This window comes from Taudactylus pleione, unplaced genomic scaffold (assembly GCF_031769625.1).
Source record: "Taudactylus pleione unplaced genomic scaffold, aTauple2 ptg000284l, whole genome shotgun sequence".
Lineage (NCBI taxonomy): Eukaryota > Metazoa > Chordata > Amphibia > Anura > Myobatrachidae > Taudactylus > Taudactylus pleione.
Window position 1 is genome coordinate 4,796,528 of NW_028284686.1, and position 23,377 is coordinate 4,819,904.

At 45.2% G+C, this 23,377-nt stretch overlaps 1 pseudogene; it reads right to left on the reverse strand.

The window, feature by feature from the left end:
• Positions 1-554: 554 nt before the first annotated feature.
• On the reverse strand, positions 555-22,785 carry LOC148512070 (syncytin-2-like; annotated as a pseudogene).
• Positions 22,786-23,377: the final 592 nt, after the last annotated feature.

Genomic DNA, 23,377 nt, shown 5'->3' on the forward strand with positions numbered 1-23,377 from the left:
TGTGAATTTGCATTTGTGCGCATTGGATTGCACCGATGCTGAGTGGCGTCCTAATAATAAGTCATCAGACTATAGACAACTATATTGTCAGATAATTGTAAAGCGATCATATCCAATTATTTGACTTTGACAGTCCACCCTTGATAGCAAACATAAAACTATCACATTCTATTCTTAAGCTATTTAGTCATGCATAATAAATTATTATCTAATGTTCTATACAGTATGACACAATTTGGTCATTGAACCGTCAATAGTGCGCCTCAGGAAAGGGTAAAACAACCCTTATACGCACTCATTGGACCTATAGGGGACCATTGGTAGGATGTGGAACCTCATTGAACCTATAAAGGAAGTTTGGGAATTGAGACTACATTATCTGGGATGTTTAACGGAACATTTACAATACATTTTATTATACATGACCAAGCCTATTCACATGTTATTATCTGATGGTACATTCAATTTCAGGATGTAATGCAGTTCTCTATCAACCTTAGTACCTATACCACCATTATGATTTAATTTTCACTGTTTACCTTGGTGGTACATTTTCAACACTTCAACACAGTAAGAACACATCTGACTCATAAACCAATTACTAAAATGATAACAAGTATAAGTATAAAGAGCTTACCTATACTAGCAATCATCTCCTGTGCCCACTCTCCCAGACTGGAGAACCATTTCACAGGGTTTAACCACGAGAACCATTTCTCTACCTTTACCTCAGTTTCATAAAAGGAAGTATTATGGTCTTTCTGAAATTCCCATTTCAGTAATAGGATTTCATCCATTTTCTGATCAATCACCTCCTTTGGATCATCTGTACTATTGGTGATGTAATTGCAGCATTTTACTCCATACTGAATTTCTAAGGTTACACAGTACCCACCCGTTACAGCCTTGACATAATTCAAAACCGTCCTGTGTTGCACAAGTTCTTTTTTGTAGGCTTGCAATTCCTTACCAGTAAACCTGAAGGTGTCATCATACATCTCAGTGATATTATCAATCAGATTTGCCAATGCTTGGATGTACCTATAATTTATAACTCCTGTGGCCATAAGGGTGATATCTAAGGCAATGAGGAATTGAATCCCGGTGGATTCCTGTATCAAACTTGAAGCTAAGGGGTCTTCCCTGTCTATGAGATGCCTTTTAAAAATGTGTTCATAATGAGTATGGGTATAAGAAGGGGGAGAGTTGTGGTGAATGTCTATAATTTTATCATGTGTAAGGGTCATGATTTCTGGTAGTACCCTTCCAAGTGATAAAATCAATTCTTCATCAAGACAGCTTGTAGTGAAACAAAGGTAGATTTATTCAGCTGGACCAGTCACAAGATTGTGCGCACAGACGTGGACCATGCACATTGAGTTATCAGTGAGATATCCTATATTTCATTAGGTTACAATACATTTTATGCACTCCAATAACAATAATTAATGAAAAGGGTGTACATAATTACATTGCAATACATCATATTACAGAAACATGATTTGTGAATCCGTTATCAGGGGGAGTGACAAGGAGGTGATGAGATAATGAGGGGCGTTCAGGGGAGTGGGCAAATAAAGCAAGTCCAGAGGAAAATTACTGGTATACGTGACTAGTAAAATGCAGAGTCCCTTCACTCTAAGGGGTATAAAGTGGTTCATTATAGTTCATCATAGTCTCTAATCAACAGGTCCATTGTCCATCTTGATTCTGGGTGGCATGATCATTTAGTCCTTTTCATCAGCGTTCCATAATCAATAAAGTTTCAGGATAAGTTTCTATTATCATCTCTATTTCTCATACTTCCAACGTGTCCTTATAACTCATAGTCCAATATAGGGATGAAATCACTTCTTATTATTTGGTTAACCCATTCCAAAGCTTTTGTGGTCACTGCAATAATCAGCTGAAGACAGTTTAATGCATTCACATACAGTCATTTAACTTCATAATTATTTTAACCACAATACAGAAGTATTTTATTTTAAACTTAACAGTCCACCCTGTTGTTAAATATCTTAACACCATAATTATCAAATTAAAATACTTCTAATTATTTGTGAGATAGAAAAAGGAAATTAGAGTATTATAGGAGATAGCACTATACCTGAGTTACTACGCCTGATTCACTCCCGAGTAATTGAGATGGTGAGGGGCGCACCATCTCCCTCAGGATATAGTAAAAGTATAGAAGCGACAGTGGATGTGACATTTCCTTGTTCATCCTCATGTTTCCCCGAGGAGGTGCTACTTTTAGACGAATTAGCTGGTATGTGTGCGTGTAAGAAATAAGCAGGAAAGAGGGAAAAGTAAAAATATGCCTCAAGCCTAATATTTATATTAAAGTGTCTACTGGAGAATATGTAGCTACTGATTTCATTGCCATCACCTGGACTACTTTCTTTCTGTTGGGCCTTCCTATTTTGGAACAGCGATGTAAAATCACTGGCACACACCTGACTCCTAGATAGATGAAGAAGGCAATTGCAAGAAAATAACCTATATAGTAAAGGATACGGGTGAGCCACCTTGACATACCTTGTCCTAACCATCCAAAAGGGTCCCACTTGTTTCCTTGATTTAAATGTTTTTGTATACTCTGTAGATCCTGGATTTTCTTCTCTGTTGGGTTGTAATTATCAGAGATATTAAAACAACACATTCCCTTAAATTGCTTACAACCACTCCCAGCCTTCAGTAATAAGTAATCAATAGCCGCTGTATTTTGTAGCATTCCCTTCTCTAACTTCCCTTAGTTCTTTATTTATATATGCTATAGCAGTACTAGTGGCGTTTATGGTTTTGGCTACCCCACAGGCAATACTGTTGATTACTCTGTAATTGTACAGGATAAGACCTGGGACTCCTACCAGAGAGGCAGCTAAAGCTATAAATTGAGATGGTGACAATAAAGCTAAATCGGATCTACAGCTAGGGGACAGAGATCTCTTGTCCCTGAAAAAAATTTCAGACTTTGTAATATTTGAGTGAGCAGCTACAAAAGTCAACCTTCCCAAATAACATATACCAGTAGCATTTGCAGGAAAGTAAGAGTATGCTCTATCACCACATACAAAGAATATGCATTTTGGCATATACAGGTCTGAAGATATGTAGTTGGCCTCAACAATCAGTATGCAACTTTCTGTATTCCCTAGAGCTAGTGGTATTCTAATTTTACCCATAATATTCCAACAGTGTTTTTCAAATATACTGGTCTGTAACTCGATTTTGTATTTTGTGAGATGGAACCTTCGTGCATTTTCTTGGGGATGCGTTGTTCCTATCAAATCAAAGGTTATAGCTTTAAACGTAAGATTCTTATCATCCAATAGGCTTATGTCAATTAATTCTTTCACTGATATGGGGATACAGATGAAGAAAGTTTTATAAGCTGCTCCGACATGCATAGGAGGGGCTACACAAAAGGAATCACTGTCAGCAGCCATTGTGGCTAATTCAACAAATGTATTTTTCCCATATGCACTGGCCCTAGCAATTGGATTTTAACTCTCGACCGTATATTCCAAATCTGCATCATTGTGGGTGGCCACCTGTTTTACCCGACTTTTGGTGCTGGCATAAAGTACTCCTTCTCCATCCATTTCATAACACCATATAATACATTCATTTGCAGGAATTCTACCACAATTTCTGCATATACACCTGAATACATTTGCCATTTTATAACAATCTTTACTTTCCATGGGGGAGGCTTCTCGTGTCATCCTTCCCCATACAGGTGTCTCTTCCGTACACCACCTTATACATCGCAACTCGGGATTTGGGCCACAATATTTACATATACAGAAGGGAATTTTAGGCAATCCTTGGCATCTTTCCTGAGGGCCCTGCTCTCTGGCCTCTCTCTTCCTCCTTACTTCACCTGATATTTTGGTGAGTAGATATATGCCAAAGGTCACTGGAGACTCGGGTTCCTTTCTTGGATGTTGCACCACCCTGTTTACCACCACACTAGGGGTCTCTTGCACTCCACCAATTCCCATCATCCTAATAAGGATGTAATACATAAGGATTCCTGCCATCCACATGGCTATAAATAAACAAGCAGCAAGTACCACCAATTCAGTAAAGCGCCAATCACATTTCCCTTTCTTACTCTTGGAACGGAGAAAACCTGTATACCAGGCCCTCTCATTCTCCATCTTGTCTATTCTAGACATTACCAGGCTTACTTTCCTTGGAACAGCCCTTCCAGAGCTGGGGTCAGGTCAGCCTCCTCGTTAGCTTCGTCTGTCAGAGAGCTGACTGGTACAGATCCGGTTACCCTCTTGCAGTGTGAAGCATGAATCCAGGTAGGCTTTTCTGCGACCTTGACAGCAGTTGAAGTAGTCAGCAACACCTGGTAGGATCCTTCCCAGCGGTCTACAAGGGAACCTGAATGTAAAAAATTGCGCACCATTACAAATTCTCCTGGTTTGACAGTGTGACAATTCAATTCAGCATTATTGGAGGGCTGGCTAGCTATCACACCCTTGTGTATTAATCTGAACTGCTTCTGCATGGTAAGAACATACTTGGTAGTCAAGTCATGTAGAGTGGCATGACTCTCTTCTGGGCCTAGCATTAAGTTTGGGCAATGGCCAAACAAGATCTCATAAGGAGAAAGATTTAGAGGAGGTTTAGGAGTTACCCTCATGCTGTGCAAGACTATGGGCAGTGCATCCACCCAAACCATCCCTGTCTCTGTGGTGACCTTTGACAACTTACTCTTTATAGTAAAGTTAGCTCATTCAACTTTTCCAGAAGATTGAGGTCGATAAACACAATGTAATTTCGACTCTATTCCCATAAGTCGACACAACTCCTGAAACACCTGTCCTGTGAAGTGTGTGCCCTGATCTGATTCGATAATATGTGGTATACCATATCTGGATACAAATTCTTGCACTATTTTCTTTGCTGTGAAACTAGCTGTACATGCTACGGCTGGAAAGGCTTCAACCCACCCAGAGAAGATATCACAAGTTACCAAAACATACTTAAAAGTTCCTGCAGGGTGGAAGTTGTATGAAATCAATCTGTATTGCTTGGAAAGGTCCTCGTGTAGGTGGAATGTGCATCACTGGGGTTGGGACCATTTTGCCTGGGTTTTTTCGCAAACAGGTAATGCACGACTGTTCTTTCTTACCTGCATATGAGGAGAACCCTGGAGCACACCAGTATAATTTAACCATCCTCACCATGCCCTCCTTTCCAACATGCGTAAGCCCATGGGCTGCCTCAGCCAAGCCAGGCAATAGTGATTTTGGTGCAACTGGCCTTCCCAATTTGTCTCTCCAAACTCCCATGTCATCTGTCTCACATCCCTTGGCCTTCCACGAGGAAATTTCCTTCTGTGAACAAGACTCATATAGACATGTTAATTTCTCATATGTGACAGGTTGGAACATATGCAATGACACAATTGGTTCTAACTGTGGGACCACATGTATTTGATCAATGTAAGCCGCTTCCATAGCCGCTTTATTTGCGGCATCACCTGCCCTTGCATTCCCCAAAGAAACTGGGTCTTGGTGACTAGTGTGTACTTGACATTTTTTCACGGCCACCTCCTTTGGAAGCAATACTACCTCCATTAGATATTTGACAATTTTCGCATGAGATATAGGAGTTCCATTAGAAGTGAAAAAGTTCCTTAATTTCCAAATGGCCCCATAATCTTGTACCACACCATAGGCGTATTGTGAGTCTGTATAAATATTTACAGTTTTATCCTTTGCCAATTGGCATGCTCTTCCTAGCGCAATAAGTTCTGCCTTTTGTGCTGATTGTGGTGGAGGGAGAGCATGTGCCTCAATTGTATCAGTATCACTCATGATGGCATATCCTGAAGTAAGTATTCCTTTCTCATTCTGCCTGTGGCAACTACCATCAACATAAAAGGTTAGTTCAGCATTTTCTATGGCTGTGTCTCTGATGTCAGGCCTTGGGGTACAAAGATATTGTGTTAGTTTTTCACAGTCATGATCATCAACATTTAGGACATTTCCCTCACCTTCCACCCCTTGTGACTCTTCAGTCACACCTGGGAGAAATGTAGCAGGGTTAAGTGTGGTACATCGCTGCAAAACAAGGTTGGGAGGCATGAGTAAAGCCAATTCCCATTTGGTCAGCCTGGACGCTGTTATGTGCTTGGTAGCTGACCCATTCAATAATGCTGCAACTGCATGTGGGACATTAAGATACAAGCGATGTCCCAGAACTATATCCGCCCTTTTCTCTACCAGAAGAGCTGCTGCAGCTAGTGCATGCAAACATTGTGGTAGGCCTCTAGCAAGTGCTATAATAACCTAAAGGCTGATGCCAATCGCCATGTTTTTGTGTTAAAACTCCAGCTGCGCATCCTGATAATTCGGTACAAAAAATAAAAAATGGTTTAGTATAACAGAGCAGCCCTAAAGCTGGAGCAGTTACCAGGGCTGCCTTGAGTAAATCAAAAGCTTGTTCTCTTTTATCATTATGTATCACTGGGTATGGCTTTGTGATGGAAACTAGTTCCTGTAATGGCAGGGATATGGCAGCATATCCAGGTATGAATTGACGGCAAAAAGTGGTCATCCCTAGAAATGTACGGACCTGCTTTTGTGTCCGGGGATTAGTCATTGCCGTGCTAGCTGCTGTGCGTGTAGGTAACAGATGCCTGAATCCTTGTGACAAGCAGTGACCTAGGTATTGCACCCATTCCTGTGAGAGTTGTAGCTTAGTTTTACTAGCTTTAAGTCCTATGTTGGCTAGGAAAGTGAGGAGAGACAACGAGTCCTGTAGTGAGGAGTGCAGCGATGGGGAACAAAGCAGTAGATCATCAACATACTGAATCAGCACAGAATCATATGTTGACATCCAATGTTGCAGCTTATCATGTAGCGCTTGACTGAAATGACTAGGAGAATCAAGATATCCTTGACTCAGTCTGGTCCAGGTATATTGCAGCCCTCGGTATGTGAAAGCAAAAACGTATTGACAATCTGAATGTAGGGGTATAGAGAAAAAAGCAGAGCACAAATCTATTACCGTGAAGTACATGGCAGCACTTGGTATTTGGCTCAGTATGGTAGCAGGGTTGGGTACAACAGGGTGGCATGTTTGTACTACTGCATTTAGTGCCCGGAGGTCCTGTACAATACGGTAAGATCTAGAGGGTCCTGGTTTTCTTATCAGGAAAATTGGGGTATTGGCAGGGCTTGAACAGCGAACCAGGACCCCTTGCTGGAGAAGAGAGGAGATGGTGGGAAACACTCCTTCCTCAACCTCAGGCTTTAGTGGATATTGGACAATGCGTGGGGCTTTTCTTCCCGGGAGTAGTATTATCACGATAGGAGTAACATCCTGTAATAAACCTACATCCTTGTGAATTGCCCATAGGACAGGGGGCACACATTGTAATACTGCCTCATGCTCAGGGGACAAGTCACGCTGAGCACTTGGTATTGTCTGAAATGTAAGGAGAGGTACAGGTACATCCAGAGATGCCTGAACAACAGATGCATGTGAACCAGGTACATCTAGAAACACACCATCCTGCGTACAGTATATTATCCCATTTATTTTACATAGTAGATCCCTACCTAGTAAATTTTGGGGGGCATTTGATGCTAGTAGGAAAGCATGTGTATCTTGCAGGGGTCCTATTTGTACCCGACTTTGTGATAGAACCGGGAATTGCTGGACTTGGCCAGATACCCCCACTGCTGCCACACTGCGTCCGGTTAGGGATTGGGTAGGTAGTGCCATGCGCATGACTGACTGAGAGGCTCCTGAGTCCAACAAGAATTCCACAGGGACATCATTTACTTTTAGAGTCACTGTAGGTTCATTCATGTTCACAGGCACTACACTGCAAACAGCGGACGCAGGATTGCCGGACCATCAGTATTGTTGGTCCCACCATCTTCCTCCATCCGTGGCCCAAGAGCGGTTATTGGTACTCAAAGGGGAACCCTGGTTAATTTGATTTGGGCCAGATGTGTTTAGACTACTGACTTGGGCTCTGTCTTGGGTTCTGGGTGGTTGAAAGGTGCGGGGCATTTATCTCTACTATTTTTATATGATTGTGGACAATTTCTAGAGATGTGACCAGGCATGCCACAAGTAAAACAGATTATTTGTTGCGGCCTGTCTCCCTGACGAGTGGGAATGGGTTTTGCCCACCTCTCTGCTGACTTCTGCCAAGCTGGGAAATTGGGCCCCCTTTGAGGCCTATTTTGAAGATTTTGTGAAGACTTAAACTGCGTTGGTTTAAACTGGGTTTGGGTTACGGGCTCAACTACGAGTGCACTAGCGGGCTTAACTAAATTCCGCTCATGTCCCTGGGCTTCACCCACCACATCCTGCAGGGCTGCATCCCTCCATCATAATTTGGTACTAGACACTAATTGTTTAAGTTTCGGGTTGAGTCCCATCATGAAACAGGAAACCAATAATGCGCGGTTTTCTGCTGCATCATCGGCCTTGATTGCACCACCGGTGCACCGTGGAACCTCTATTTTGAAACGGTCAAAATATTCTGAGAGTTTCATTTGTCTTCTGAGAGACTGAGAAAAGTTTGTCCCACTGTGGCATGGGGGAGTACTTAAGTCTAAGATGTTGTATAAATTTGGCTACAGCCAGATTAACCTGCTCTTTCTCTACAGGGCCATCGGCAAATGCTATATCTGCTACAATTTTATTTGCATCATCCTCTGCAAAGAAAACATTTATTACTTGAATTAAATCCTTGGCTGTAAACTGATGGATTCTATGTTCTCTAGAGATAAAATCACAAGTTAAAGTGACATCTTTCCTAGGATCTGGAAATGCAGCCGCAATTTCCTTCAGATCTGTCTTAGTGAAAGTGTGATAAACCTCAAGCTCTGTAGGGGGAGTTTCTGGTGATGTTTGCTGCCCTTGGGCATCTACAACAGCTGGTCTACCAGGAATGATCATAGTACGCTTAGGATAAATAGAGTCTGGCTCTTTTTCCATACTTAAGTTTCCCATAACTAGGGTGTATTTGCCAATCTTATTTGAATTGGCTTTGGCAGAATATACTTTGCTTCCTCTCTCCCGTGTCTTTTTATATATAACTTGCCCTGAGTAATTTAAAACTTTATAATCTATGCTAGGTGCATTTTTCATGGACGTTCGTAGCTGCTGCAGAGAAAACCGTATGTATGTGGAGGTTGTTAACTTGGGTTTTCTCTGTCCTTCAGGAGGAGTACATGTCGGGGAGGCAAACTGAGTCAGACTAGGGATAGAAATTGAAGAACGTCGTCATAGTGGCAAGTCCGGGGTTTTAGCAGCACCAAGGGGGGCATACATTGTAATTGTACTAGTGGTTGTTTCAGGGTATCCGTCATGTGGGGTGAGTTGTTTGCAAATTAGTAGGCGTGCGGGCGAGAGCAGTCTCGTATGGTCTTTCTATACCACTGTCTGGCTCAGGGGCACTGGCACCACCGATCGTTGTTGTCCATTGTCGCTGAATGTCAGTGGCAAGCTGGTGTAACAAAGCTTCTTCCTGTATACAATCAAAATCATCCTCCTGTACCTGACTGTCACCTACCCCACTGCCATTGAGTATGGGGTATAAGGAATTACTGGGTTTCTGTATAGGTTGACTCAGAGGAGAGTCATCATTATAGGTAAGTGGATGGTCATGTTCTTGGTTATTATTTACCTTCCATTTTCCTACCTCTTGTTTCCATATTTGTAGCAATGGCATATGTTTTGTCTGAGCTTTAGGTTTAAACAGTGCCTTTATTTGATTTTCTAGGCATTTTATGACCAATGGATCAAAACTGCCTGTCTCAGGGAAAGGGTGTCCACAGCTCCTGGTGATAGCACTCCATTCATGCACATTTTTCACACAATCATCACCATATTTAGCAAGCATGCAACTAACAGCTGTCCCTTCCGGACGCTTTGAACCTCCATTCCCCATTGTCACACTTGACACCAAAAAATAATATATCTGATTGCCTCAGCCGGCCGCTATCAGATTATTATATATATATATTACACCCCTCTCCTGCTTGCCCCAGTCGGCGAATCTAGCAGGGAGAATCTATATCTGCGCATCCGCAGATCTTATAATCTACAAGTCTTCAAATACCGCAAACGTATATGCAATACTATCTTAACTGGAATTACAACACAAATCCAGCCTTTTGTAGCCTTATACCATAAAACATAAAATCCTGAGTGAAGCAATACCGTCACGCACATATCCTCACACCCAGAGCAGTGAAGGCTCTCTCCCTGGTGAGTTTTATCAGAGATAGAGCAAACAAAGACACTGTCGTGACCAGGCCCCGCAGATTCTTAGTTATGCCCACAATTGCGGGAGGGCGGGGCCTACAGCAACTTAGCCTTTTAATAGAATAGGGCACTTGCCGGGCAGTGTATAAGACTGCCAGCGGTAGTATGCAGCGGGCTCAGTGATGACATCAGCAGTGGGGAAGAGCCCAGCTGCAGGCGCTCCCTGCACAGAGGAACCAGGTCCAGAAAGCAGGACCGGCTCGAGGGGGGGCACAGTGCGGCCGTTGACAGGATCAATGACCCTGCATCCGGATGTATACATTGCCGCATCCAGCAGCAGATGGACTGCAAATACTACTGTTATTATAGCGATCACTGTCAAAGTTCTTATTGCCACTGACTGCGGTACAGGGATGATTGAAGTCAGACTGCACTGCCGCTACAGACATCAGTAGGAGGACTCTGTAAGAGGGCATCATATACTGTAGAATAGATCATCATCAGACCACCCCCAGCATCTGCGGAAATACTACCGTGGATGTCCAATAGGCTGGAGACAAGTTAACTACAAGTGAGTACTCATTCAGATTTGACACGCAATCAATATAATTGCTATCTTTAAAAAAACAAAACACTGTCACCAGCACAATAAACACTTCTTAAAATCTTAAAAGACTCTTATTTGGCTGTTTATCAGCACTGCACTAGTCCAGCACAAGATCACTGCATTAAATATGGTTATATGAGAAAGCCTAGTAACTATCTGTTAGTCCAATATTGGATCTTAACCACAGAATTACCTGATCCTGTGATAGGATGATAGGAGTACAATCTTTGATGGTCAGAGGACGATCACTTAGTTTACAGAGAAAGCTGCAGTTAGAATCACGTTACGCTGCTCTTCAGATGTGATTTATTAAAGTGACTTCGGAATTGCGGTGTTACGGTGATAAGGGGCGTGTGTGATCTCATAAATCCTTATGCTGGGTTTTATCAGTATGTTAAGGATCAGGGAATTTGGAGGCTAACTTAACTCTTGGACTTGTGTGTGTTTTAGCTGACCTCTGATCTAATTATAAGCACATAAGTCATAACACATCTTACAGGCAAAGCTACAGTTATAAGGCGTTCATACATATATTGTGATAAAACATAATAACCTCTTATGCTAAGCTTAACTTCTAAATGAAATAACCACACAGACAACGATAGCTTAGGTCGAATTAGAATTGGTTTTATTTACTAAATTGCAAATTTTATTAAAAAGGGTGGCAAAAGAAGGCGCTACCACTACCTAGCTCTAGCCCATATCAATCTTACTACAAAAAACTGGGGGACGACTAAAACGCCCCCACCTCTCAAAAATGAGTAACCTGCGCTGTGCAAGTCTCACCGCCCCTTACTTTGGCACAGTCCGGACACTTCCGCAAAGAATAGTGCCCGATTGTCCAACCCACATAGGTAGGACCCACTCGCCGTCCTTCAAAAGGGCAAGTGTTTCACAACGACCGCTTACGCCACATGTGGCCGCTGGTTAGTAGCGCCTTTCCCGCCACGCCAGGTTCCATGAACCGCAGCCTGCCACCCAACAACAAAAAAGCTAATCAAAAACAGAAAAAATACCTTTAAGAAAAATTCCCATCCCCAAAGGTGATAAATGTACCCCATCTGACCTAAAATAGTGGGCATTCTCCAGAACCAAAAGAAGGTGCCTGATTACAACACCCCCGGCAGCCAACACCAACTTAGCCACTGCAACATTTATCTTCTTTCTGGCTTTGTTCAAAGCAACCACATCTACAGACCCTCTCCAATTAAAACGGGGTACAATTTCTGACCATGCTAAACGTACCCCCGGCCAATGGGACAACACCCTATCCAAATCCTCTCTGACTCTCAGTATCAACTCGATGCCTTTGATCTGACCTACATCATTACCTCCTAAATGTAAAAGCTGCGGTCATCAGCAGAAGCAGGTCTATCTCTAGCCCAACCTTTTAGAGCCCTAGATAGCACAAATTTTTTGGTGGGATCGGGTATCTGGTAAATCTTAGAGTAGAAGGAAATGCCGGCTAACGCAGCAGCCATGGCTGCCCTAGATCTACCCCTTTCGTAGTGACCCCAAACAAACGCCAACAAGCAATCCTCCTGTGACTTACCCGCATCCCCATACTTAACCCTGTAAGCCTCCCAGTCCTGCCACGCAGATGTGTATGCCCGTAATGTAGATGGTGCCAAGGAATTATGCGCCAGTCCAGCTATGCCTGCTCAATAATCTGCCAGACATAAGGAGGACATGTTAAGCCAATAGGGGCAGCCCCAGGCACCAAAATGCGAAACCTAGAAAAATGGAAACGTGACAAAGCATCCGCTATGTCATTCTCCACCCCTGGTACGTGTTCTGCTGAAAAATGTATGTTAAACTGCAAACACCTCAGCATCAAATGCCTCAGAAGCCGCAAAGCCTCAGGGGAAGATGAGCGCTGATTGTTAACAGCGTGTACTACCCCCAAATTGTCACATCGAAATACTACGCTCTGATTCGCCAATCTGGTGGCCCAAAGCTCCACAGCCACAATTATTGGAAAAAACTCCAGCAACAACAGATTGGCCGTGAAACCCCGTGCGACCCATGACAGCGGCCAACGCGCGACACACCATTCCCCTTGAAAAAATGCTCCGAAACCCGTAGAACCAGCCGCATCAGTAAATAATTGCAAAGTGGAATTAAGAACCCTAGAAGAAGGCCATATGAGTTCCCGGTTAAAATTTGACAAAAAGAAAAACCACACTCGCAGATCATCCTTTATTTCCCTAGAGAGGCGAATGGTATGATGTGGCTTTAGCACACCTGCCATTGATTTCTCAAGCTTACGGCAAAAAATCCGCCCCATAGGAGTAATTCGGCAAGCAAAATTAAAAGAGCCTAAAAGGGATTGCACCTGCTTCAACCAGAGCCTTTCTAGCTGCAAACATTCCTCTATTTGCTCCAAAAGCTTCTGGACCTTATCTGCCGGGAGGTGGCAGCGTCCCGCCCTGGTATCGACTTCGATACCCAAATAGGCCAAACAAGAAGTGGGGCCCTCTGTCTTTTCCTGAGCAACTGGAACCCCCAAAACATGAAACAACGAGCTGGCTGAAAACAAAATTTCATGACAAATCTTGCTGTTTCCTGGACCTATAAAGAGAAAATCGTCTAGATAATGGGCAACACCATAATGACCTGTGCCCGCGACAATGCACCAGTGAAGGAAAGTGCTGAATTTCTCAAAATAGGCACAAGAAACAGAACACCCCATGGGCAGATATTTATCCACGTAGAACTTACCCTCCAACTTAAAACCCATATAACGGATGGAATCGAGGTGTAGTGGCAGTAGCCTAAAAGCCGACTCGATATCTAACTTTGCCATCAACGCCCCAGGGCCAAAACTTTGAATCAAACACAGTACGTCGTCAAACAACTGATACCGCACCCTGCAAAGTTCCTCGGGAATGGCGTCATTGACCGAGCCCCCGCATGGGTGAGACAGATGCTGGATTAAACAGAATTTGCCAGGTACTTTCTTGGGCACCACCCCCAGGGGGGAAATGCACAAACCTGGCAGGGGTTCTGTATCAAAAGGACCGCACATACGTCCTAATTGATCCTCCGTATCCACTTTCTGCCGCACCACCAGCGGTAACTCCCTCGCCGACCTGAGATTTCTGCGCACAACTACTTGAAAGGCAACGGAAATGGGTAAACGAAAACCTAAATTAAAACCTTCAAACAAAAACTCAGCATCATCCCGCAAAGGATAACGCGCCAACCACTTACTAAGTTCTTTCAAATTAATGGGTGTTGGCGCCCTATTTATTAGCCCCAGCGCTCTCCCGCTGCTCCGAATGGGAAGCACCACCCCCCCTTGCAGTCCTTGGATTGGTGTCCTCCCCCACAATTGTGACAGGAGTGGCGAAAACGACAATTCGCCCCTCTAGTACATTTCCCATCATTGAACGCAAAACATTTACCTTTTGCCATGTAACCATATCAGAATATGTGGCACTTCAGCAGGCGCAGCTATCTTCTCAGCTCTTTGCTGCTTTCTTGACTATGCAGTGCGCAATCAATTTTGCTAATTTCCGCGGACGTTTAGGGGACCCCGACGACTCGCTGCTAGTAGATGAATCGGACGAATAACTGTCATTGGAAATCTGTGCAGATGTATGCTCACCTGTTCCTGAAGGGCCTGGAAGCTCTGAACCCTCCGATATCACTCCTGCCGTCCCCGTAGCATTGCTCCCTGATGCTGCAGCTTCGTCCCGAGACACGTTCCTCTTTCTCCGTACCCCAGCGTCTGGTACCGCCACGGTTGCTGAAACACTAGGGAGAACATCAGGTGTAGCAAAAGACGTGTTAACATCCACGGAGGACAATGACTCAACAACTGGTGTTGGGGGAGGGGGAGGTGGGGTCGGAGGGATGGGAGGCGCCTGCGGTGCCGTAACCGGAAAATTCTGACTCGATGTGGAAATTGGGCTAAAATAAGGGGCGGAAACCACTGGTGATTGCGAAAAACTCTGCTGCAGCGTGCTTGCCGGGGGATAAGCTGGCAACCAGGATCCAGGTGAAGCGCAAGCAGGGTGCCAGGATCCATGTGGGCTAAGTGGCTGTTGCGATCCAAAAAGACTCGGCAGACCATAGGGGAGCTGGCTAAAATTAGGGGCCGAGGGGGTGTAGGAGGGGTAAGAAACTGTCATGGGGGAAAAGCGGAATGCTGGGGAAAAACATGGGCCCTCATTCAGAGCCGGACGCTCTGAGCAGAGCGCTCGCTCTGAATGAGGGCCGTCCTCCATAAAAATGGAGCGTCCTCCTGGACGCTCGTATAGCTGTGGGTCACCACCCACAGCTCATACGAGCGTGCAGGATGATGGTCGCAATGGTCAAGAGCTCCCTCCGCCGTGCGCATGCACAGTGCACACCATCGACCCACCCGCGAGTGGACAGCCGCTCGCGAGTGGGTCTGAATGAGGCCCATGGTGCGCTCCTAGGGACCAAGTGGTTTGCACGGCGTGTGGAGAGGAGACCACCGAGGGTAAGTGCGAACTGACCGCAAGCGACCCTGACAACTGAAAAAACGTCTGCCGAGCCGTACTGACAGCCGGCACAGCCTGAAAACAAGGGGCATTAACGGGCAAAGTGTTAACCACATAACCCGCAAAATTATTAAGCGAGTTTAAATTAGTGGGCTGTTGTTGCAAACTATAACCTGCTGACCATGAGCTTGCAGTGCCCATGGCCTGCACATACGCAGCTGAACCAGCAGGTGGCGCCCTATTCAAAATTCTGACAAGCTCAGCCATCCCAGGAGCTGCAGGGCTCTCCCTCGCAGCCCCTAAGATGGCGCCCGCAGAGGTAGCGGCTGGCAAGGGCCCTGAGACCTCCACAGAGAGGCCAGGGGTCCCCCCGCCACTCCATCATTTATTATTAGCACAGCCGGGGATTCCCTGTCCCCGGCATGCGCCCTGTCACCTGACCCCCCACCCGCCCTTGCGTCCACCGCACAGCCAGGGAGAACACCGGAGCCGCGATGGACGCCAGGACCGCCGGGAGGTGAGCCCAGCAGCAGTGCTGCCGCTGTCGGGGAATTCTAAATTCCCGACTCACGGGGGCTCATCACCCCCCTCCGCCGGCGTGGGGGCACACGCTCGACTCGAGCGCGCGCCCGGGCCACCAGGCTCCACCGCCGCACAGACAGGCAGCGGGGGCCTGGAGGAGGGAAGATGGGGAGCCGCTTTACCTCCCGTTTGGGCAATGGGCTGAACTCCGGCGGGCTCCCCAGGGGAAGGAGGGCCCGCCAAAAGGACAGGCCGGCGATAGCCTGCGGCTGCGAGTGGGCGGGCCGCCTCCGCTAAACGGAGGGGAGGGGATGCTGAACGCTTGGCACGGGGCATCCTGACAGGGAAAGGGATGGTAAAGGAAAACCCAGTGAGGAATAAAAGAAAAAAGGGGTGATGAAATAAAGCAGGCAAAGGGGGGTCAAAAGAGGTTAGGTGTAAAATAAACTAAAAATGCAAGATACAAAATTTTATAAACAAGAAGGTATAGCAAAATGATAAAAGAAATAGAAGCTTAAACAGTAGAGGACAGAAAAGCTGGCACAACTCCTGAGGTAATCTAAGAGTGATACAGGCTTGACTTATCTGGCTTCCAACTGAAAAAGAGGCAGAACCTTATTCAAATTCCGCCTTAAATAGTACAACCTAAATGTACACGCCCCTAACTTCCTTAATTGGCTAACCCTAAATGATAACCAAATACCTCACAAACTAGAATCTGCCTAGCAACAGCTTCTTTAGGCTACCCATCACAAATAATGTAGAACTCTTAAACAGTCTCCGGCTTAGGCATCCCTCGTCTAGTCTAATCATACTGCACTTTGTTTAAACTACTTCTATATGACTTACATTAATATCAAATTGCTAAACTATATGAGATATAAGAAGTATGTGACCTTTCTTAATTTTCATGCTAAATAATACCCACGTAGAAACAGTCCAAGGAAGCAGAAACTAAAGCTGGGCACACATTTTATTTTACTATATATGTTGTACTGACATGGATCGGAAGTATACAATATGTCATTCTGTTCAGCACAGCAGATGGGACGATGCAATGAGCGACTTGGTGCTGTTACATGCAGCATGGAACAACACATCACATTGTTGTACACCAGATTGTACAATGTGTACGGCGCAGTGTATCGTTACATTGCAACGCACCATTGCTGGGTACACACATCGTATAGTGTGTACCCAGCTTAACTCCTGAGCTTCTGCTTAACTATGATTAATACCGCTTTCACACCGCATTGCCGGGTCACACCCGGGATTTTGTACACTGAACCATCACAGATGCGACCCTGCTGAGAACACATTCAGACTGGCAGCCTGACCCGGCTTATTGCCGAGTCAATGACGTCACCAAAGGCATGCGCCAAGCCGGCGCTTGGAGAGCACCGACTCTTCCTATGCTGTGAAAGGGACCCAGGTCGCATCGACCCAGGTTACCAGTTCACACTGCACCTCGAGCTGGGTTGAACACTTGTTCAACCCTGCTCGTTACCCAGGTTGAAATGCCGGGTTGCATGACCCGGGATATTTCAACTGGGCCATTTCACACTGCCCAGTAACCCGGGTTATTGCAGGTAGTGTGAAAGGGGTATTACTTTGCCCAACACCAGGATAATTAAGATTTAATTACAAGGTGCAATAAGAATCTTACATATATCCCACATCATATACGAGTACTGCTGTAGTCACAGGAGCCAACTTATTTAAAGAATCAGGGGTCCTCAAGTACCACCCATGCACCATATAATGTCTATGCCATGCGTATACATGGTTTGCAACAGCACAAGTATTGTAGGTGACCGCAGAGCAGGTTTCTATTCAAATTATGGCAGGATCATGATGCAAACAAATGTGTGCTGAATTATGTCTATTGAAATAAATATGCAGTCAGAATGTCGCAGATCACAAGATTGACAATATGTACTAATAGCTTTACTAATCGAACATAATTTAAACTACCTTTTGGACTGTGTGTATCTTGGATTGTGTATGTTGTCTTGTGTGTTCAAGTAGGACTTGTGTACGCAGACACCAGTGCATCTTCCACAACAGTGCTATGTCTGCATTTCTGAGGGCGCGTAATATTTAGGGATGTGCGCCGGACCATTTTTGCCGGATTTGGATTTGGTTCTAATTCGTCGTCCGGCTTTGGATTTGGATTTGCCAAACTGCGGTGACTGGTTTTGGATTGGATTTGGATTTTTTTACAAAAATTTACAAAAAAAGCTAAAATCACATAAATTAGTCTTTTTTTTCTTCCTAGAGTGTTATTAACTTCAATAACATTAATTTCCAGTCAATTTAGACCACCTCACAGCTTATAATATTGTTTTCAACATTATTGGCCAAAGGTTGCAGTGAGCTGACTGGTTACTAAGCGACAAAGCAGCGACACAACGACAAAGACTCTACAGTATAAAGCACATCTATGACACATTGCCACACAGCAGTGGCAGAAATGAAAAGTAGTGCACCCACCCAGTGGGGTACGGCCAGCAGAGTCACAGTACTTGTTTACAAAGTGGGCTACGGCCCAAGGAGTCACAGTGCACAATCTTATTCACATTACACCGCACATAGTGCCCCTGATTCACATTACACCATAAAGTAGTGTCTCTTATTTATGTTACGACACACAGTAGTGCCCCTTTTACACAATGCCCACAGTAGTGCCCCTTTTACACAATGCCCACAGTAGTATGCCCCCCAGTAGTATGCCCCCCCAGTAGTATGCCCCCCCAGTAGTATGGCCCCCCAAGTAGTATGGCCCCCAGGAGTATGGCCCCCCAGTAGCAGGCCCCCCAGTAGCAGGCCCCCAGTATTATGCCCCCCAGTAGCAGGCCCCCCCAGTAGTATGCCCCCCCAAGTAGCAGACCCCCCTTCAGTAGCAGGCCCCCCCCAGTAGTATGGCCCCCACAGTAGCAGGCCCCCTCCCAGTAGTATGGCCCTCAGTAGTATGGCCCCCCAGTAGTATGCCCCCCCAGTAGTATGGCCCCCCAAGTAGTATGGCTCCCACAGTAGTATGGCCCCCAGGAGTATGGCCCCCCAGTAGCAGGCCCCCCCAGTAGCAGGCCCTCAGTATTTTGCCCCCAGTAGCAGGCTCCCCCCGTAGTATGCCCCCCACAAGTAGCAGACCCCCCCAGTAGCAGGCCCCCACAGTAGTATGGCCCCCCAGTAGCAGGCCCCCCCAGTAGTATGGCCCCCCAGTAGCAGGCCCCCCCAGTAGTATGGCCCCCAGTAGTAAGCCCCCCAGTAGTATGGCCCCCCAGTAGTATGCCCCCCCAGTAGTATGCCCCCCCAGTAGTATGGCCCCCCAAGTAGTATGGCCCCCACAGTAGTATAGCCCCCAGGAGTATGCCCCCCCAGTAGCAGGCCCCCCCAGTAGTATGGCCCCTGAGTAGTATGGCCCCCCCAGTAGTATGGCCCCCAGTAGTATGCCTCCCCAGTTGCAGGCCCCCCAGTAGTATGCCCCCCCAGTAGCAGGCCCCCCAGTAGAATGGCCCCCCCAGTAGTATGCCCCCCAAGTAGCAGAACCCCCAGTAGCTGTGGCCCCCAGTAGCACCCCCGGCCCTTACACACATAAAAAAAATAAAAAACGTACCTGTATCCCCGCTCCCGCGCTGTCCGCTCGGCATCCACACGCCGAGGAGGAAGCCGGAAGATGGAGCTCCTGAGTGAGCTCCAGCCGGCTCCCTCCATGCAGCAGCCAATGAGAGTCTGTGTGACTCTCATTGGCTGCTGTAACAAACACACAGCTGCCGCTGGCGGCTGTGTGTTTGTGTCTGTGTAGGGCAGACCGCTATCACAGCGGTCTGCCCTACACAATAGGAGCCCTGATGTCGCATTCTCTAGCAAGAATCCGACATTAGGCGGCCATCCGAGTCAGGTGGGGAACACCCGAACAGCGTTCGGGTGGACTCGGAACCCCTATGTTCGGAGCGGTTCGGATTCCACAGAATCTGAACCGCTCATCTCTAGTAATATTATGCCTTGTCCTGTGTGGTTTGGCCATGCCCCTCCAGTTGATGGCCACACCTACCCAATGGCTGGTCACACCTCTTCAGGGGGCCCTGCCATTGTATTTCCCTGGTGGGCCCTTCAGGCCCCAGTCCGACACTGGTCGTGACCCTACGTACTGAACAGTAACTTATAAAAGCAAAGTGTAGTTTAAAGAGACATTAAGTTAAAAGAGATGTATGGCATTTATGTATTACATACATTTGTTGCAGTACAAGCACTCACCCAAACCGTGTTCATTTTTCCTTTCCAGGAAGGATAGACATATCAAGAGTCTCCCAGTCGACAGAAACAGAAGACCCAAAAATGTTAAAAGTTGAATATAGGAAAAAATATATTACCTTAATGCCCGGGCAGGGTCCACCCCTTCTGTCGACAGGGAGAGTTGGAAACGATATGTCGAGCGATCCTGGAGAAGATAAGGACGAAGCCCCCACTTGATAAAATCAATTCTTCATCAAGACAGCTTGTAGTGAAACAAAGGTAGATTTATTCAGCTGGACCAGTCACAAGATTGTGCGCACAGACGTGGACCATGCACATTGAGTTATCAGTGAGATATCCTATATTTCATTAGGTTACAATACATTTTATGCACTCCAATAACAATAATTAATGAAAAGGGTGTACATAATTACATTGCACTACATCATATTACAGAAACATGGTTTGTGAATCCGTTGTCAGGGGGAGTGACAAGGAGGTGATGAGATAATGAGTGGCATTCAGGGGAGTGGGCAAATAAAGCAAATCCAGAGGAAAATTACTGGTTTACGTGACTAGTAAAATGCAGAGTCTTCACTCTAAGGGGTATAAAGTGGTTCATTATAGTTCATCATAGTCTCTAATCAACAGGTCCATTGTCCATCTTGATTCTGGGTGGCATGATCATTTAGTCCTTTTCATCAGTGTTCCATAATCAATAAAGTTTCAGGATAAGTTTCTATTATCATCTCTATTTCTCATACTTCCAACGTGTCCTTATAACTCATAGTCCAATATAGGGATGAAATCACTTCTTATTATTTGGTTAACCCATTCCAAAGCTTTTGTGGTCACTGCAATAATCAGCTGAAGACAGTTTAATGCATTCACATACAGTCATTTAACTTCATAATTATTTTAACCGCAATACAGAAGTATTTTATTTTAAACTTAACACAAGATAGCATAAACCTTCAGAGTTCGGAGAGAGCCACTTGTACGCTTTCCTTCCACATATGAAATACACATCACCTGGGAGGACGTAAGGAACAGAATGCATCATTATCATTGAACACATTATTCTGACAAAGAATCCTGTCCCCATTTCCCCCTTTTGACTGGTACACGTTTGTGGTTGTATAATATTTGCACAGTACATTAGTGATACTGCCAGCCATTACTTTGTCGTAGCTATGAGTGTACCTATACCGAAAGTATCTGCCATTTGCAATTCTGCGTACAAGTTCAGAATCGATAGGCTCATTATCAGCTCTGTGTGAATAGGTCATTGTCTGTTTGTTTCAGATCACCTCCCAATTTCCTGGTTTTCTGAAATTTGTGAGATTTAAGCATACAAGGGATCTATCTACCTGGTACTGGTGGAGCTTAAGACTAGGGGGTCTAGATATATTATATTTCTTGTCCACCGGTCTTCCCCCATGTAATTCAAGCACCTCTGCTAACTTTAATGGGTATGGAACTAATGCTGAATTACTCTGTTCTTGAGCACACAAAACATTCTGTTTGGTTTAGAACCTTACCCACTAAGGAATGGTAATCCTCTAAAGGATGCTCACCCAAATACAGATTACTCTTTGACTGGCATCGTTGGATGCATTTCTCATCAACTAGGGATCCACAGTACTCACAAATACAATATTCCTCAGACAATAGCCCCTCACACTGTCTCTGAGTTCCATGGCTGACAGATCTCTTAACAATCCCTGAACTGAGTTTAACCATAGGTTGCCCTGATCATTCTATTGCTCTCTCCTCCGACTTCACTCTATCGACATCACTATCGGCCTCCCTCTCCATCATCTGTCCTCTGTCACAGAAATAGGAAATTCTGAAACAAATAAGAATGAGAGGAATCCTGGAACAAGAAATAGAAACAGATCACCACTCCATTGCTGGAATAGTATTCTGTACACATCTCTGGCTCAGGTGTTTTCACTGCAGTCTTTAGTTCTCCCAGAACAGGCTCACAATTGACAGGTCCACATCCCTTCGATCTCCAGACTGCCTTTTCCTGTAGGGAACACAAATCTTGCATTTCAATTAATTTCTGTGTGTCTATTGTCTGGAAGACCATCACTTTGTTAGTTGGTATCTTTATATTTGACCTTGCTGCCCATTTGGCAGCTTCATCTGCTCTGTTAATGCCCTTTGACACCAGATCTTCTTCGCATGTGTGGGCTTTGCATTTGATGACAGCTACTGCCTTTGGTAACTGAATTGCTGTCAGAAGTCCTTTTATGTGCTCCTGGTGTGCCTGCTGCTGTCATAAAGTTCCTAAGATGCCAAAGAGCCCCAAAATCATGTACTCCCCAAAGGCGTACCTAGAGTCAGTGTATATATTAGCTGATTTACCTTCTGCCAATACACAGGCTCTCCTTAATGCCACTAGTTCAGCCACCTGAGCTGAGTGAGGTGGTCCAAGGGGTTTAGCCTCTATGACATCCTCATAATCTACAACAGCATAACCTATGCATAATTCTCCTGTGTCTGTCTGTCTATGACAACTCCCATCTGTGTAAAACATCAAATCTACATCTTCTAATGGTGTGCTATGTATATCTGGTCTTGCAGTAAAGGTCTGATTCAAATATTCCATACAATCATGTGTGTCAGTATACCTGCAAAACTTACCTCCAACCAGACACTAACCTCCTTCCACCCTTTGTGCATCTCGAGGCACATATGGTAAGTACTTTGCTGGATTTAACGTATTGCATCGTTTAATGGTAGTATTTGCAGGTGCCATCAGAGCTAGTTCCCATTTCATTATTATTATTATTACCATTTATTTGCATAGAGCACACATATTTTGCAGCGCTTTACAGAGAGAATATTTGGCCATTCACATCAGTGCCTGCCCCAGTGGAGCTTACAATCTATGTTCCCTATCACATGCTCACACACACACATACACACTTGGGTCAATTTTGTTGGGAGCCAATTAACCTAACAGTATATTTTTGGAGTGTGGGAGGAAACCGGAGTACCCTGAGGAAACCCATGCAAGCACAGGGAGAATATACAAACTCAAAACAGTTAGGGCCACGGTGGGAATTGAACCCATGACCTTATTGCTGTGAGGCAGTAACGCTAACCATTACACTGCCTGTGCTGCCCATGAACCTTGCTGATGAGACATGTCTGGTTTGGGCAGAATTCAACAAAGCAGATACTGCATGCGGTATATAGACAGTTGTATTATGCCCTAATACTACATCCTCACTCTTATTTACCAGAAGAACAGTTGCAGCTACACTTCTTA